Raw genomic sequence first — 17674 nt, forward strand, 5'->3', positions numbered from 1 at the left:
GAAGGCTCTCACATCCGAGTACAAGTTAAAACAGGGAGAGGGGTGGTTCACTCTGTCAGTTTAGCAACCTCAATTAGAAATCGCCTAAAAGGAAAATGTCACAAGAGTGGCTACAGATAAATGGAGGTGTGTCCCAGGGTAATGGGAATGAAACTGCAGAAGTGGGAGAGGCACCACATTCTACATTACTGGGTGGACTGTATATTAAACGTCATAGACCACACAGAGAGCTGCCAATCTCCAGGTGGGGCCTGGGGATCTCTCAAAATTACAACTGGTCCCTGGACTAGAGATCAGTTCCCCTGGAGAAAATGGCTGCTGTGGAGGGTGGATTTGATGGCACCACATCTCCCACTGCGCTCCTTCCCCAAATTCTGCCCTTCCTTAGGCACTGCCCACAAATTTCCAGGAATTTCTTGACCTGCCGTTGGCAGCCATAATAGAATGTAATGCATGTAGAGACATTGAAAACCAGGCAATTTCTCCCCGCCCCCCGTGTCAAGAAAGCATAGGGCAATGTTCACCCAATAAAAGAAACAACACTTAATCATTACCTCCTGGGTGATAATATATGAATATGAATCAAATATCATAAAGGCAGTTTTGAAGTATTCATTTCAAAGTCGCTTGTGCAGGAAAATTCCCTAGGGTACTGTAAACTTTGCCACCAAGTTTATTAGTTTTGTCACATCTGAATTGTCTAAATATTGCAGGTGTATTCATCAGTCACACCTGTTTTTAATTTGTATTAGGGAGGGCCATGAAGTGATAAAACATTTTTTTTAAATCACAAAGTACTCACAGGACTTGCAAAACTAGTTCAACAGTCATCCTGTCAAACCAAGTTCTTTCCTTCAATGTAAAATATTTCCCACCCATGCCTAAAATAAAAGTTCAAACAGGCTCCATTCACCATTGGACTATAAGATGACCGTGGAGGCAATCTGCATGACCCCCCACTGAGCTGGGTCTGAACTCTGACTCAGAAGCCCCAGAGGAGGAGCCTGGGGAGCTAGAATCATGGCTGGGGGGAGAGCAGGAAGCTCAGGGAGACCCCTATATGGTAGATGATTCTGCCCCATTTGTTCCGCAGTAGGTGATTCTGCCCCATCTGTTCCAGAGGTTGCCCCTGAGCAGACTGCAGGAGAGGGTCCTCCACCAGGACTCCCCTCTGTCTCCCCCACACACACACCCCTGCTCCTTGGGCAAATATGCCAGCTCAGGACCCAGCCCACAAGCCCAGCAGAAGCAGATGAGGCAGTGGCTCATGCTGAGGTAGCTGAGATGAGGAACTTTCCCAAGTTAGCAGCCCATGCACCAGCTCTGGAACCAGACTAGGCCTAGTTCTCTGCAGGATTCTGGCCTAATTAAGAAGATCTCACCAGGAGAGTTCCAGGAACTCCCTCCTGAACAGCTGGTGTTCCTTTTTCTCAGCCTATTTAAATGGAGGGAAAGGAACTAGTTCACATGGTTGCAACTGTTGGGTGCTAGATCAACTCCAGACCCTACCAAGTGATAATCTGTAGGCCCTCAAGGAGACCAACAGAGCAGAAGACCAACAGAGCTGGAAGCCAGAAACCAGAACATAGTATTGCTTAAACTTGGGTAGAAAAGCTTTTGAAATGAAACCTGCAATTTCCGTCCTGGATGCCCCTTAATTTTAGCCCCTCCCACTTAATAAGTCATATCTCCAGCTTCCTACAAGCTACTGTACAAATTATTCAAATAATCCTGGGGTCCTTGTGAGCCATGTTCATGAGGCTTATGTAAAAAAATCTGGACAGAGTTTGGGAACCTTATGACATCTCCAATTCACACTACAAACTACCAATTCCAACAATCTCCTATTCCTGCTTAACTGTGCTGAAAAGAGAGAACTCTGTTCTTGTGTCCATTTTGGTTTGATTACTGTTATCAAAACAAATAAATCAAAATCTGTGGCAATAATAACCCCCCCCCTTTCCCCCCCACTATGTTTGTGAGAAGTGGGGCCCAGAAAAACAAACACTTTCCAAAACTGTGCTTACCCATTATAGTCTCCCATGGCAAATGAGGCTGAAGTTGGATCCTGGTTCCGTATTTGCCATTCTTGCTTTCTTATTCTCCATCCCAATTGCAAATATTAATGATATTTAAAAATCTCTGCATCCCAAACTAAGTGCTAGACCACCCCAAATAATACTTCCAGTGGCACCTTTAAGACTTTGTCGGTCTTAAAGGTGCCACTGAACTCAAACTTTGTTCTATGGGTATATGAGTTTGTCCAAAATTTAGCAATGCAATCCAATGGGATTCCCTAAGGCACTTTACTTTGGAATGCTTCTGTAGAAGCTAGGCTTTGGACTGGGCATCACAGTATGGAACCTTTTGGGGCACCATTTCCTGGTTCCAGAGATGTATATATTAGGGTGATCCAAAACTTAGTTTGGGGTACAGCAACCTGAGAACCTTATTATTTAGCTACTTAGCAATACAATTCAATGGGATTCCTTGGGACACTCTGCTTTGGAGCATAGTAACTGCAGATATGGAACCTGGAACCCATTTCAGCCTTGTCCCAGAAGAAGGTATCAACAGAGATATATGGTAGGTGGCAGAGAACAGCTCTGATGCACAGCGGATCATTCTTTTCATGAATCAAATTCTCCTTGGCCAATGAAACTTCTTCACCCGTCTCTTTACTCACTGGGGCAAAATAACATTTGTAGAAGCGTCATCTCATTCCGGGCTGGAACCTATTCATTCCAGAATGGAATTCTCAGGACTATTCATTGCTTCCTCCCTTATGAGCCCCGAAGGGTCTTACGATCTGCTAATCAGCATCTCCTGGTGGTCCCCAGCCCCAGGCATGTCCGTCTGGCCTCCCCTTCAGTGGACCAGATCTGTATAACATCTGGAACCCCAATTTGTGATAGACCACATCTGTTGAGGCTTTGATTAGATATAAGAGAATTGTTAGTGCATTTTATTTGATGTATTTTAACTGTTTTTGTTTGTATATTATATTTGATCGAACCCACCCTGACCCCGCTATGCAGGGAGGGCGGGATAAAAATCCAATAAAATAAAAATAAAATTAATTTTATTCTGGATTTTTCACAAAGCAAAGAGTCCAGCAAGGCCTGAGTATTCAGAGCAGAAGCTCTTGAGTTCCCTTCCCCAGCAGGACCTCCAGCCCAAAGAGAGAGAAGAACCCAGTCCTCCTTCTTGTGCTTCCTGATGCCCTTTTTCAATTTGACTCCCCGCAAGCCTCTTTGGCTCACGCACTTCCTGGAGTTCAAAAATGTGCATTGCTCACTTTGCCACTCTTTGTTGTGGGAAGGGAACTTTTGACACAGTTGGTGAGGCACTTCTCTCAGTCAGCCACTGAACATAAACTGCAGTGCAGCTAGGTTTCTTGGGGTGTGGCAGGAGACTCTGATCGACAGGAGGGAGTATCAGACAAAACTGAGTGCACTGAGAGGAGCAGGCAAGCAGCCAGCTGGCTAAAGAGTGAGCCTACCTGGAGCCATAACATGGGTGGATCTGGGCAAAGTAAACAAAGCAATGTGGAGCAGGAGATCGGACTGCCCTCCTTAGCCAGGAACAGAGTGACAGAGGGGAGAGATCCTGGCAAGGGATCAATGAGGACACTTGAAGTGAAGTAGGGGGCTAAATCATGCCCCCAGGGCTTTCTAAGGCATCACAGAAGATGTGGGCCCTAGACTCTCCCCCTCCCCCCGCATGGTAGTCTTTTCATGCAGGAACAAAACTTGAATGAGTTAACAGCTCAAGCCTGTTTGATGGGTTACTTCTCATGTATTCAAACTGTACAACACACTATGGTGCAACCAGCAGCATTTATTCATGTGCATTCTCACAATGGCAGCCCTAGTTCCCCTTCCCCTCATATACACATCCATACGCAGATCTGTCATTGCTGCATGCTGTCAGGAGCCAAATGATTAAATAGAGAGTAAACCAGTAAGTCAGTCAGTGGTCATAATTAAACACTGTGTGTGTGTGTTTTGTTTGATGTTGATCAAAGTCCATGTTTTTGCACAGCCTTATGGAAGCTATAGCTTTTCACCCCATCCCACTTCCACTGTCATTTACTGTCTGGAACTGACCATTCATGACCCTGGAGTATTGCACATTTCACCAACTGTACAGTTGTGAAGGCAGGATACAAGGCAGGTGCGCTGAAACTCCACAATGCTGTTCAGTATCTGCCTGAAATCTGCAAAGCAATGAGATTGGATTCAGAGCTCACAAGTGATCATGGCTGTTAAAATGGTATCTTTGCTTGCTGGACATGTTAGCAGCGCCTCCAGTCAGAGAGAGCCAGTTTGATATAGTGGTTAAGAGTGACGGATTCTAATGTGGAGAACCGGGTTTGATTCCTCACTCCTTCACATGCAGCCAGCTGGGTGACCTTGGGTCAGTCATAGTTCTCTCAGAGCTCTCTCAGCCCCACCTATTTCACAGGGTGTCTGTTGTGGGGAGAGGAAGGGAAGGCGATTGTAAGCTGCTCTGAGACTCCAAGAGAAGGGTGGGGTATAAATCCAACTCTTCTCCTCCTCCTCCTCCTCACGGTTAGCAGCAAGGCTTGATGTATCCAGGTGTAACTGTGGCACTATGGAGAGAATAGCCAGGAAAGTTTTGATTTACTCAGACCCACACAAGAGTTTATGCTTCTCTTTCACATTCTTCGCATACCCCCCCACACACACACATACTGGTAGAATCTAAGCCATTATTTGGTGAGGGTCAATGTGTCTATTTTTAAAGAGGTGGGTCTGGGTTCCTACACTGTGTAGCAAAAATGAGGAAATAACTCCCCCCCCCACACATACACACTGTTTCAACACAGGAAAATGACTTACAGTGTTCCAAGCACTAACAGCCTCTCCTTTATTTTTAAAAAAGCTATTCCCCACAGCTGCAACCCAAGTTGGATATGGGGAACTGGGACCCAGTTCTAAAAATAAACATGTCTAGTTTGGCCCTGAGGTGGCCAATGGCATATGATTCCCATGCTTCACAATTCCCAAATAAGAAGACAATCTTTTCATAATTTCTTGTCTCAATGGAGATTAATTCAGCAAGTAATCAGATGGGGGGGGGGGAACCCAGAAGATTTCTCATAAGCCTGAGGGTGGTAAAGGAATTGCACATAATTGCCGGTTGTGGTAAAAATAAATGCAGAAGTAGAGAAGTCGGCGTGGCCGACTACATTTTGTGGGGGATGGGACTTGAGATAAGCTAATCAAATGCAAAGTACAATTTGCGGTTGTGGAAGTGGCTCAGCTACAAGATCTAAAAGACTGGCATATGCCCCCCATATTCATAGTGCCTCCCTCTCCATGCTTTCTGCAGTTACATAAATGAGAATCTGAACATCACCTCTTGTTTAGCCAGCCCACAAAGTGAGAGAGATACAAAATGTCTATGTGTTGTGTTTTGTGTATCTACAGTGTTTTCTTGTGCTGCGTTGCCTTCGTGTTTACTGCATGAATACTTTTTTGCTTCCGTCTCATTCTGTTTTGTTTATATATGTTGTATGATTTCATCAGTCTGTGCCCTGACTCACTTTTTAAATCTGCTCTGTAATGTACTTTTAGTTCTTTAATTGCATTTGTAATAGTTGTAATCTGGATTAGTAGAATCTCTGGAGTTTGGTACTAAACTTCCCATACTGAACAACAGAACCAAAAATAAAAGTTCCTCCACAGATGGAACTGGCAGGATTTTAAAGGAAGCTAAATCAGCCTGATACCATTACAGTAATTTCTCATGGGATCTATTTACATTTATACCCCACTTTTCTCCCCAAAGAGGAACCTAAGTGGCCTACAATATTCTCCTCTCATCCATTTAATCCTTATGTATCCCTAACAGGTTTCTTTCCCTCAAAGAGTAAAACAAGATGATAATACACAGGTGGTGGGTGAACAGTGGCATACAAGGCTTCAAAAAAGACAGCTATCAAGTTTCCTTATGCCTTGTTCATAATCACAGGTAGTCTTCTAGGAACATGTAGGAACATGATGTGGACTCCCAACAATTTCTGCTAACTAATAAAAGTAGCAGAATGAGTTCATGTACTGTTTACTGTACAAAATGCTCATTTGGGCTAACTGGGTTTTCTTTCCTCGTCTAGCACTGCAAACAGGCACAAAGAGGGAGGGCAAAGCTTTTTAAAGAGGGAAGTAATTCTTTAAAAAAAACTAAAGAGTGAAGTCTTTGAATGTACACCCTCTGCAGTAGAGCTGTAAAATGACACTTTGTCATTACCTGTAATAGATCCTGTGTATAGCTGTCACTGCTGCTACAAATGCAGTAGCATTTGTACTGGCAAAGGAGAGTCCATGAGGAACTTTGGAGCACACTTTCCTCCATCAGCTGCTGTTTTTCAGCTGCCATGCCACCAGAGGCTTTTTAAAAAAATGGTAATCCCCTGAATTATCAGCTTTCATTTTTAAAAAGTATCTACCCCTTTTCTTTGCAAAGACATAATGGGAAAGGCACAGCCTAGGGTGATAATCACCCACTCCACATTAGTCCATGATACTGCCAGCCTTTGATGTCCAGTGCCTTTCAGGATCAAATCCCTATGAAACGGCCCCAGCAGGCAGTGGAGACATGCTTCCAATGCAAATCCCTATATGAGAGATGCTTCCAATGCAATTCCCTGTAAGAGATAGGTATCTGTTGGCTCAGTCATTATGGTAGGTTCCCCAACAGGGACAGACCACAGTGTGAGCATGCCCAAGGTGTGTGTAGGAGGGGTGCAGATCCTGCCAGAGCTCCATGTGCAGTCCTTTGGAGCCCTCTGTCTCTTTCCTGCTATTGCCGAACATTATTCATTGCAGTCCCTGTGTCTCTTTGGATTCCTTGCTGGTAGCCATTCAACCGGAGGGGGGGGCAAGAAGGACTCCATCTCCATTTAGTGCCAACCAATAGCTGCAGGAACCAATACGTATCCAGTTCTGTTGTGAAGTTGCCAACTCTCGTTCTAACCCAGTTCCTGTGTCACCGCAAGCTGCTCACATGACAGTTTTCAAGCTGACAGTTTTCCCTCTGATGGACATGCTTTGACTGGAACAGCTCCAGCTGAGACTCTGTGGTCCATCAGTGCAGCTGGCAAAGGCACTGAAGAGTTTCTGAGAGGGTTAGTAAACCCATTCATTTGACTTTCTTTCAGTGTTACTGATTATGTGGAGTATATCTCTGTGTGTCTGAGGTTTGACAGACTGGACCTGATTCCTGAGTGGTGTATCTTAGTGGTTTTTAGGGCATTTTTAAAAAATTCAAATTCAATTCAAATTTTAAATTCTTAGTTTATTATTTAAAATTCTGATTTGAAGAAAGGCATAAATCCTGGTATTCAGGAATATTTGAGTCTTCTAATACCATTTCAAGATTTTGTTTGTTTGTTTGTTGTTCAGGATTCCAGAATTATTCAGGTTACATTAATCTTTATAAAGCACTCTTGGAGGGGGGAGTGTTTTTCAACCAAATGATGACAAACTTTCAGGGGATCTAGTGCTGTAGAAGAACAACTATAAACCTGGAACCAAATTAATGCAAACAAACCAGTAACAACTTGGAGCAGTGGTGGTGGGGAAACTAAAAAAACAACTGTCAGCAAGCTGCCAATGTGTCTGTAATGTATGTATTAGGCATGTATGTATCCCTTTCCCCCTCCGCGCTTGTCAACATCCTATATTGCCATGGTAACGGTAGTATGCTCTGATGCGCATGTCCACCCTCAACCCCATGCGCTCATCTCCTCCACTGCATTCCTTTCCATGTACGCTAGCTTTGCTTTGATGGCGTCTTATCAACCCAAGGCCACAGGTGGTGTGCAACAAGAGGCTTTTGCTTAGTCTGTAATGAATAGGTAGTGTGGGAATAGTCTAATTGTTTAACTGTAGAGAACCGCTGCTTCTCAGGGTTTGGGCGCGCGTGCTGGGTGCCTTCTAGGCGGGAGCGGGAACCATACCTGTTGGCTATTGTAATTATGAACTTGCTTTAACCTATCTGTCAAACGCTCAACTCGTTATTCTGAACAGAGAATCTGTTCTAAGTACTTCATGGCTTCAATAAAGTAAAACCTTCCTGCAAGTGTGTACTTCATTGCCTGCTGTGGGGTCTGACAACAACAACTCACTGCCATTACAAACATGGTTTTATTTTAGAGTTTCCAGTGATTCCTAGAGCAACCGCCATCACTTCCAGGTTTCCCAGGAAGTTACATCATCATCCTTGCAACACCACTGCCCCACCATGTTCTCACCCCCTAACCCTCCCACCAGGCTTGGCCTCACAACCCTGTGCCCCATTGGGAGAGTGCACATGCAAGAATTCTATGCATGTGCAATAGGCTGTTTCAACAGGGCAAATCATGTCCCTAGGCCACTTAGGTTCCGGGAAATGATGTGACGGAGAGGCAGGAGCCTTTTTGTCTCCTCATGTCATAGTCCCAATATGAGTTGACCCCGGCAGCTCTTTCATGCCATGGTGGACCAGGGGCTTCCAGATGCAGTTTAGCTGCATCAGCCATTAGTTTTCTACAAATATACACATTACAAGACAGACAGACAGAGAGAAATGCAAACTGCTGCACCCTATGCTCCCTTAGCACACGTATCCTAGATTTTGCCATCTGAAAGGAAGGAAAAATAAACATTGAAAATATAAAATATAAATTGTTATAGAAAACAAAAGGAAGTGTATTATTTGGACAGAAGTGATCTCATGCAGTCACAACAGGACTAACAGCAAATTTGGTTATACAGTTAAAAAATAGCAAATTCTTCAGTAGTGTATCATCATATTAACTGTGTACAATATTAGTTACATTTAAACAATGAATGTGTCTCTGAAAATATGTTGCTTATGTCTACAGTATACACAGGAATTATTATCTAGTCTACTACTCCAGCATCCTAATAATAAAAAAAATTACATAAAAATCTTCATATTTTAGTGATTTGAGCCTTGTCATAAACTAATTCCAAATGAAAAAGAATTTCACAAGAGGGTTTTTTCTCTCAAAGTTGCCCCAAATTTCCAATTTTCCCATTGGAGAAACTGGAGGAAAGTCCTCAAAAGAAGGAACAACATTTTTTCCATGCCATCACATCTCTAGTGCCTATTTGCCAAGTCCACGAGTACATTATATGTAAAGCTAAGACTGCCACTGATAAGACAAACAGCAATATTTATTTTTCTGCTAGGAAAATTATATTCCACTTCAAAACACTTTGGGTTTTCTCATATTCTCAAGCACTTTTCTTTGATCTGTTTCCCTTGTCTGCTCAGAAGTGTCAACAACAGATGATTTGAATTGCCAAGTATAGTTAAGTGAACACCCCAGAGAACAGTGAATTGGGCTTTCTCATTTTCCCTTGAGTCTTGCACTTTAAAGCTGGAACCAGGCAATAGATGAAAGAGAAAGTGGTTTTAGAGAGGCTTTGTTTGATTTTGTTGTTGTTGTTCAGTCGCACAGTCGAGTCCGACTCTTCGCAACCCCATGGACCACATCACGCAAGGCCCTCCTGTCTTCCGTTGTGCTCTGGAGTTTGCTCAACTTCATGTTCGTTGCATCGATGACACTGTCTAACCATCTCATCCTTTGCCGTCCCCTTCTTCTTTGACCTTCAATCTTTCCCAGCATCAGGGTCTTCTCCAGGGAGTGCTCCCTTCTCATTTGGTGGCCAAAGTATTTGAGCTTCAGTTTCATTATCTGGCCTTCCAGGGAACAGTCAGGGTTGATTTCTTTTAGGATTGATTTGATCTCCTTGCAATCCAGGGGACTCACAAGAGTCTTCTCCATAATTAAAAAAAAAAATCTATTCTTCGGCGTCCAGCCTTCCTTATAGTCCAACTCTCGCAGCCATACAGTACTACTGGGAATACCATTGCTTTGACCATATGGACTTTTGTTGACAGGGTGATATCTTTACTTTTTATTATGCTGTCTAGGTTTGCCATTGCTTTCCTCCCAAGGAGAAGGTGTCTTTTAATTTCATGGCTGCAGTCACCGTCTTCAGTGATCTTGGATCCCAGGAATGTGAATTCTGTCACTGCTTCCATGACTTCTCCTATTTGCCAAGGAGTAATGGGGCCGGATGCCATGATCTTAGTTTTTTTTTATGTTGAGCTTCAAGCCCACTTTTGCGCTCTCCTCTTTTACCCTGAGCAAGAGGCTCTTTAGATCCTCTTCACTTTCTGCCATTAGAGTGGTATCGTCTGCATATCTGAGGTTGTTGATGTTTTTCCCAGCAATCTTAATTCCAGCTTCTGAATCATCCAGGCCGGCATTTCGCATGATGTACTCTGCATATAAATTAAATAAGCATCCTTATCGTACTCCTTTTCCTATGCTAAACCAATCAGTTGTTCCATATCCTGTTCTGTCGTTTCTTGACCCTTATACAGGTTTCTCAAGACCTGTGAAGTGGTCTGGTACTCCCATCCCATCTGTCGTTTTTGAGATTGTATCCCATTACTGCCTTTTGCACTCTCTTGTTGACTATAAAGGCCACACCATGTTTTCTATGGGATTCTTGGCTACAGTAGTAGATATAATGGTCTTCTGAGTTAAATTCACCCATTGCTGTTCAAATTAGTTCACTGATTCCTAAGATGTTGATGTTCAGTCTTGCCATCTCATTTTTGATCACATCAAGCTTTCCTTGATTCATAGATCTTACATTCCAGGTTCCTATGCAGTATTGTTCTTTGCAGCATCGGACTTTCCTTTCACCATCAGACACATCCACAGCTGAATGACCTTTCAACTTTGGCCCAGCTGCTTCACTCTTTCTGGGGTTACTTGTACTTGCCCTCTGCTCTTCCCCAGTAGCATAGTGGACACCTTCTGACCTGAGGGGCTCATCTTCCGGCGTCATATCTTTTAGCCTTTTGTTACTGTCCATGGGGTTTTCTTGGCAAAGATACTGGAGTGGGTTGCCATTTCCTTCTCCAGTGGATCACACTTGGTCTGAGTTCTCTGCTGTGGCCTGTCCGTCTTGGGTGGCCCTCCACGGCATAGCCCACAGCCTCATCGAACCACGCAAGCAGAGCTAACAGAGCTACCCTTTGAAATACATATTTCCTTTGTCCAGGATTGCCCCTGGTCAAACAAATTTTTGAAACAGTATTTATTCCCTCTCTCAAGCAATTTTCATCTTCTGCTCTGTGGGGGAAATGACAATTATTTGTCTCCAGCATAATTTAAATCAGCACAGGGCACACCTCAAATAGCTAAACCTCATTAATCCACCTAAATATGCCTAAGAAATTAAACAAATCAGCTAAAATGGAAGACTGCAAAATTGGCTGGTTTTCTCAATGACCTAAATAGCTTCTTTCCCATAATTCCCTTTGGGGTTTATAATAAAATGAGGTTAGTGTGGTGTCTACAATCTTTTGTCTTCAATCTGTGTTGCATCTTTGTCATAGCTCACTGCCTTGTGAACTTTCTGCACCTCTGCAAACAAACAGAAAAAACTGTAACCCCATCCAGTGAATATGGAATTGGGAAAAACTACTGGGGAGAACCAAATTATATGTAATGTCTGAAATCTGGAAGATTCACCCAATTTAAAATCTCTTGTATTTTATGCCCTTTTCTTTCTTTGTATGAATCTGAAATACATATACATTTCCACTTTTTAAAAGATTGGTTTCCTTTTGTAAACCCTATTATTCTGGATGTAATTTGGTGAGAAATTCATCTCAGTTGCACTTATTTTGGCAGAATGCATGCAAATTGGCTTAACATTTTTCTCCTTTTAGGATATTGTCACCCACACATTAGTAAACAATGTCCTCAACATACAGCCACTTACCATACAAAGTTTTTGTTCTATAAATAGACATATAAAACAACCATATAAATCTACTGACTGATATCAGAATACTTTTGACCATTGGTCTATCGATCAGTATTGTTGTCTCTGAACAGCAGCAGCTCTCCAGGGCCTCAGTCAGAGGTCTTCCATATTATTTGCTCCTTGCAGTTATGCAGTGTAAGAAACTAAATATGATTTTGCTTAGGTTGCTGTGGGAGCAACATCTGTACATACCCACATACCCACATCACAGGAGGGATTATGCTGTGTAGCTCCACAACAACCCCATTAAACAAGGTAACTGTTAAAGCAAGTGTTTTGAGAGTTGCACACCTCTCCTTACTTTTAGACATGACTGCAAAATGTGTTTATGTGCAAAAACGCTCTGGGAGCAGAGTTTCAGGGGATATTTAAGGTTTCCATGGAAAGGGAGACTCTGCAAGTGGAAGTCCGTGTGCCCATGGAAATGTGTCATTGGACATACCTCATTAAATAAGGAAACTATTCTTTGTCCTGTTTTACTTCTGGCACTGCAGCTATGATGACACTTTTGGAACAACATCATTTTAGAGTTGGGAGCCATAGTAGGAATGGAACATGTTTACCTGAAAGCTACTGCATTAATCCACATTGTGCAAAATCTAGGCATTGATGAGACTTCACATTTACTCCACATATTACATAGCAAGGTGTTGTTGTTTTTTACTGAATTCATAGAGGTCTATACAAAAACTGCAGGCAGCACAGATTTGCAGGCATAAGCTTCCTTTCAAAGAAAAAAAGACATTTAAAATGGGCACCAATCAATAGCTGTGAGTGCAGATAAATGAACTGTGTGCCTATTTGTTTTAAGACACGGAGTTTCACAATGATGAAGCAATTAACTGTAATGGGCCAAGAAGCCTCTTCCTGCATTCATGTTCTCCCAGCAGATACAGCTGTGGTTTCCTGTGATTGTTGTGGCTGAAACCTACCAACAATTTGCACTTTTTCTTGTTGCCATGAACACAGGAATTCTTGCTAGGCAGTGGTGACTGTACCTGTGGACAAGCCAGATCACATATTACACTCTGCATGTGAGTGTATCCATGTAAGTGTATCCCTGGGAACAGACAGGCAGCATTGCTGGTATAAGAATTTGACCACAAGAATTACACCCCATGGGATTACATGGCTTCTAAAACACAATGTGTAGCCTTTCTTATCCTACAGTTTAAATAAGTGTAGCCTCTCAACACTTTTTGAGGACTCTAGAACTTCAAACAGAAAAAAATGCAACTCTGTTTCCTATCCTTTTATAATCTCAAAGGGCAACCTCTGCTACACCACTGCCTGAGGCCAGGCTGCTTGCTTAACCTGTCAGTGGGCTAAGGGCAGCCAGTCTGCAATACAGGTGCCATTAATGGCACAGGCAAGAGCTTATGGCACCCCAATCCAACATTAGGAGAGATTCAGGTCCTAGACACTGTTGAACTTGCAGGCACATTTAATACGTTGGAAAACGAGAGTGGACACCACCACACAATGGTTACCCATCCAAAACTTTGGAAGGATTGAGGCCAAGTGTCTTCGGACGTCCAAGGCAGCTGCTTGATCACTAGGACTGCCATCTTGCCTACATCACTGAGTTACTGAAAGCCAGTGTTGGACTAGTATCTGGGAGACCCAAGTTTGAATCTGGGGAGAATCTGGGGAGACCCCATGGAATCTGGGGTACCTTGGGCCAGTCACACTCTTGCAGGCTACCCTACCTCACAGGATTGCGGTGAGGATAAAAAGAAGAGGAGAATCATGTTAAGCTGCTTTGGGTCCCCATATGAGGAGAATGGTGGGGTACAAATCAATTAAATAAAACAATCTTAAATGCTGCCAGCTTTCTAGTTACTTCAATTCAAAACTAAGAAATGGGGGAAGGTCTGCCTCTTCAGCAGGCTGCGCTCTGAGCGGGCACAATGGACTGTACCACCTCAGACTGCAGGTGGCGGCCAGGTCACGTGCTTAATGTTCCACTTATAAAAGCACCTTGTCAAAAAAAAATCAGCATGCCAGGGACAAAAGTTCTAGGCTAGCCCGTTGTATAGTCTACTAGTTTTCCACTTACAGGGAATTACTGGTGAGAGGGGGACACGCGCTCTCCCCCACGGCGTGATGTGGCCCGTTCTACCACCTCAGCACCACCCCACCACCTCGTCCTACTGCATGTCTGGAGTAACTTCATAGCCTCGTATTGGGTTCGTCCATCCTCCGCGCAGCTGCTCCACGCAGAAAGCCTCGTGGTGACAAGTGGGGGCTGGCTGCGGCAGTCTCCGCAGGGCATGGGGGGGGGAAGCACCGGGAGAAGGCCTTGCCCTGGGCTCGCCGCGTCCCCGTCCCCCCAGCTGTCCTTTTCATATTTCCCTCGAGGAGGCCAACCCGGGCAGGAGGCCCCACCCTAGCGCTGCTGCTCTGATGTTGGGGGGTGATGAGGCGCGCGTGGCGCCAGGCACCTCCCCTCCAGCCAGCCTCTTCGCGGAGGGGAGCAAGGGAGACTCTCCCGGGGAGTCGAGGGGGCAGGACGCGGCGCGCGGGGGGGAGCTGGCGCGCGCGCTTCGCTTCGCTCCCGGCGGCTTGTGGCTGATTCGGGAAAGGAGGAGGAAAGAGGCGGCGTGGGGCGGCGGCGGCGGCGGCTGCTGGGCCGGGCTCAGAGCCCCTCTCGCCGCTGCCAGCGCGCCGGTGGCAGCAGCAGCAGCAGCAGCAGCGCCGGGTCCATCCAGCGCCAGCAGAAGAGGCTGTGCTGTGGGGCGGTAAGCGAGCTTTCCGGCGTGGGACGAGGAGGGAGCCTGGGCCGGCCTTGCGGCACAGCGGCGCTCGCCTTCGAGGGCGTGGAGGGACTGGCGGTGGGGGCGACGCGCGCGGGGAGGGGCTTGGGCGCTTTCGCTCCTGGCCCGCCGCCGAGCTGCTCGGGTGATCCGGCGGGGATTGCGATGCCTGCCCGGCCCTGCCAGCGCACGAGCCCGGCCCGCTTGGCAGCCCGAGACGCCCTTCTTCCCGTCCGACGAGTGCTGGGAGGAGGAGGACTCGCGATTACAAAGGGACGAGAGACGGGAGGAAGCGGGAAGACGGCGGTCCTCTGGGGCTGCGAGGCCCTGGCGTGAGGATTCCCCCCGTCCGTCCTGTTTGGGTGCCAGGTTGCAGCCGGCCCGGCCGTGATGGAGGTCGCCGGGGCTGCTCTGGATTTTGTGAGCTGGCGAGCTGGGAGTAAGGTTGCCAACCTCCAGATGGTGGCTGGAGATCTCCTGAGATTGCAGCTGATCTTCAGATGGGGAAGATCAGCTCACCTGGAGAAAATGGCTGCTTTGGAAGTTGGACTCTGTGGCACTGTGCCCCAAACCCTGCTCCACCCTCAAAATCTCCAGGTAGTTCCCAACCTGGAACTGGCAACCCTGCCTGGGAGAGAAGAGAGAGCAAAAAGATGGCTCTTGAGATGTGATAGACCTGAAACCCTGTTGCGGTGTTTGAAGTGTCATGGGGGGGGGGGGAAAATCTTAGTATCAGATCCAAAGATTTCCCCTCCCCACTTGCCACTTCTCACAGTAGTGGAGCTGTCTAGAATAGGTACAACTCCTCTGGTTGTAACATCGACTTGGGCAAATCCAGACATCTCTCAGTTGCTTGGGATATGTTATCCTCTGTGCTTCTCCTTCCCTTTGGTGGCAGGTGTTGCCTGCTCTGGGGATTTTACTGCATCTCTGTTCCAGCTCATTCTTCACCCAGGCTGCAGCTCCCTCTTTGCCTGCTCTCAGCAGTTTCACAGCTATGCTATTGATCTCCACCAGCACTTACGGTTTCTGTCATTAGGGCCTGGAATGCACCATGGGGCATTCAGTGCTTTTCTGGGCAAGCCAAAAGCAATCAAGTAAATGAGTAAGGTCAGGTGTCATTATGAAAATGCTTGCTTGGGGTGGTATGTTTTGTTTTTCTGGAAGGGCCCTGTTGCCAACACATGTCATAAATGAAACATGACTAACAAGGACAGAGTACAGGGGAGGGGGAGTTGAAGGAAAAACATTGTGTGTAATTGTACTATCTAGAATCACAGGTTGTCCTCTGATAAATAAAGGTGAACCCAGACTAACGTGCAGTGATATTATTGGAGAATGTAAAGATGGTTTACTTTTTTTAAAAAATCAGATAAAATAGATTGTGATAGTTCTGCTTTAAATCTCCCAAAGAAGAGTCATTCATATGATTAGGGGTTGAAGTCAGTGATATGGTTCTAAGATAGAAGCAGCCCCTATGGAAAATTATCACCTTGCGAGAAAGTCAGGAGCCCAAGGTGAAAGAGGCCATTAAGTTGTGAGTTGCAGAGGATACTGAGGCAGGCAGCCACTGTTTGGGAAATTATAACTCTGAGTTCCAGGGATTAAAGAGTTCATTTAAAAAAACAATTATACTGGGATTACTTTTCTCTTACATTTTAATTAGATGGATAAATCTGAATGTTGGATTGAAACAATGTACTCCGGCTCAAATGGGTGTTTTGTTTTATAAAATAAATGTTTAACTTGTTTTTATTTATTTTCCCATGAACACCCTAATGTGTATCTTCCAGTGACAGGACCAGGAAATGTTTTAGGATTATAACAAAATTAGTATTCCAGCCATAGACATATTTAATTAAAAATAAGGCCTTATTTCACTGGAGCTTGGGCCTAATTCAGTAGTGTATAAATTTAGTGAATATTGGCATATTGCATCGTTTGGGATGTGATTGAGGGCTGACTGATGTGACCCATTGGGATGTGATTGAGGGCTGACTGATGTTTGATTGAGGGCTGACAAAGTGTGGGGCCATGCTAGTATACACTAAGATCAGCTAGCAGGGCCATTGAACAGCTGGAGCAATATGTGAATTCAGCATGCAAGTAGCAATCATATAATACCTGTCCTCTTCTTCTACCAGCTAACTTGCCCCATTGATTTTGTTGGAACTTGTACAACTGTCTTTCTGTGGACTGGTCCAGTTTTTTATGGCAGTAGAAAATTACTATCCATCTCACCCCAGAGATTAGTTCTTCAGTTAATTCATAATTAACAGCCCAATGTATTGAGGGTGTTGCATGGTGGAGAAGCAGGCCTGTTTCCTGTGCCCCAGCTAACTTACCCACTAGTATAACTTGGGCTAGACACGTGCATCTCCTGTTGGAGTGGAGCTGTGCACACAAAAGTATTGTCTCTGCATAATCCCCAGATGTGGATCTCAACATTCAGCACTCAAAAGACTATCTGCAGTTTGTTACAGCCCTTGCCTGCCTGCCTGCCTTTTCCCGATGGTATGTGGCGCTACCTCTTGGTATGTGGCGTCCCACAAAGGATGATTCTCTTTACTATATTATTCATCATCTACGTGCACCCTCTCACCCACCAGGTCCAGGGGTTTGGTCTGGGTTGTTGCCACTACGCTGATGACACCCAGCTATATCTGCTGATGGACAGCCAGCGGTATGCCGCCCCAAATATGCTAGCCAGGGGCTTGGGGGCTTTGACTGGTTGGTTAAAACAGAGTTGACTGAAATTAAATCGATCGAAGATGAAGGTCCTATGCCTGGCCTCGGGGTGGGGGTCCAGTTCCCACCTCTTGACAGGGCACTGCTATCCCCAGTGCCAACAGTGAAGAGTTTGGGTGTGGTTCTGTATGCCTCATTATCAGTGGAGGCCCAAATCACAAATGTTGCCAGATCAGCATTTTCCCATATTTCGGCAGGTCAGGCAACAGGTTCCCTATCTATCTCCCCTCGACCTAGCCACCATGATCTGCACAACGGTCACCTCCAGGCTGAACTACTGCA

At 45.2% G+C, this 17674-nt stretch overlaps 1 protein-coding gene across 3 annotated transcripts in view; it reads left to right on the plus strand.

Moving 5' to 3' along the window:
- The first annotated feature begins 14479 nt into the window (after positions 1-14479).
- STAMBPL1 (STAM binding protein like 1) overlaps positions 14480-17674 on the plus strand; it is a 35197-nt gene continuing 32002 nt past the window's right edge. For all 3 annotated transcript variants that reach the window (XM_015424605.1, XM_015424608.1, XM_015424607.1), the window contains exon 1: positions 14480-14629. The gene's annotated coding sequence lies outside the window, so the exon portion shown is untranslated. The remainder of the gene's footprint in view (positions 14630-17674) is intronic.

Source organism: Gekko japonicus, unplaced genomic scaffold (genome assembly GCF_001447785.1).
Source record: "Gekko japonicus isolate JY-2015 unplaced genomic scaffold, Gekko_japonicus_V1.1 scaffold422, whole genome shotgun sequence".
Taxonomy (NCBI): Eukaryota; Metazoa; Chordata; class Lepidosauria; order Squamata; family Gekkonidae; genus Gekko; species Gekko japonicus.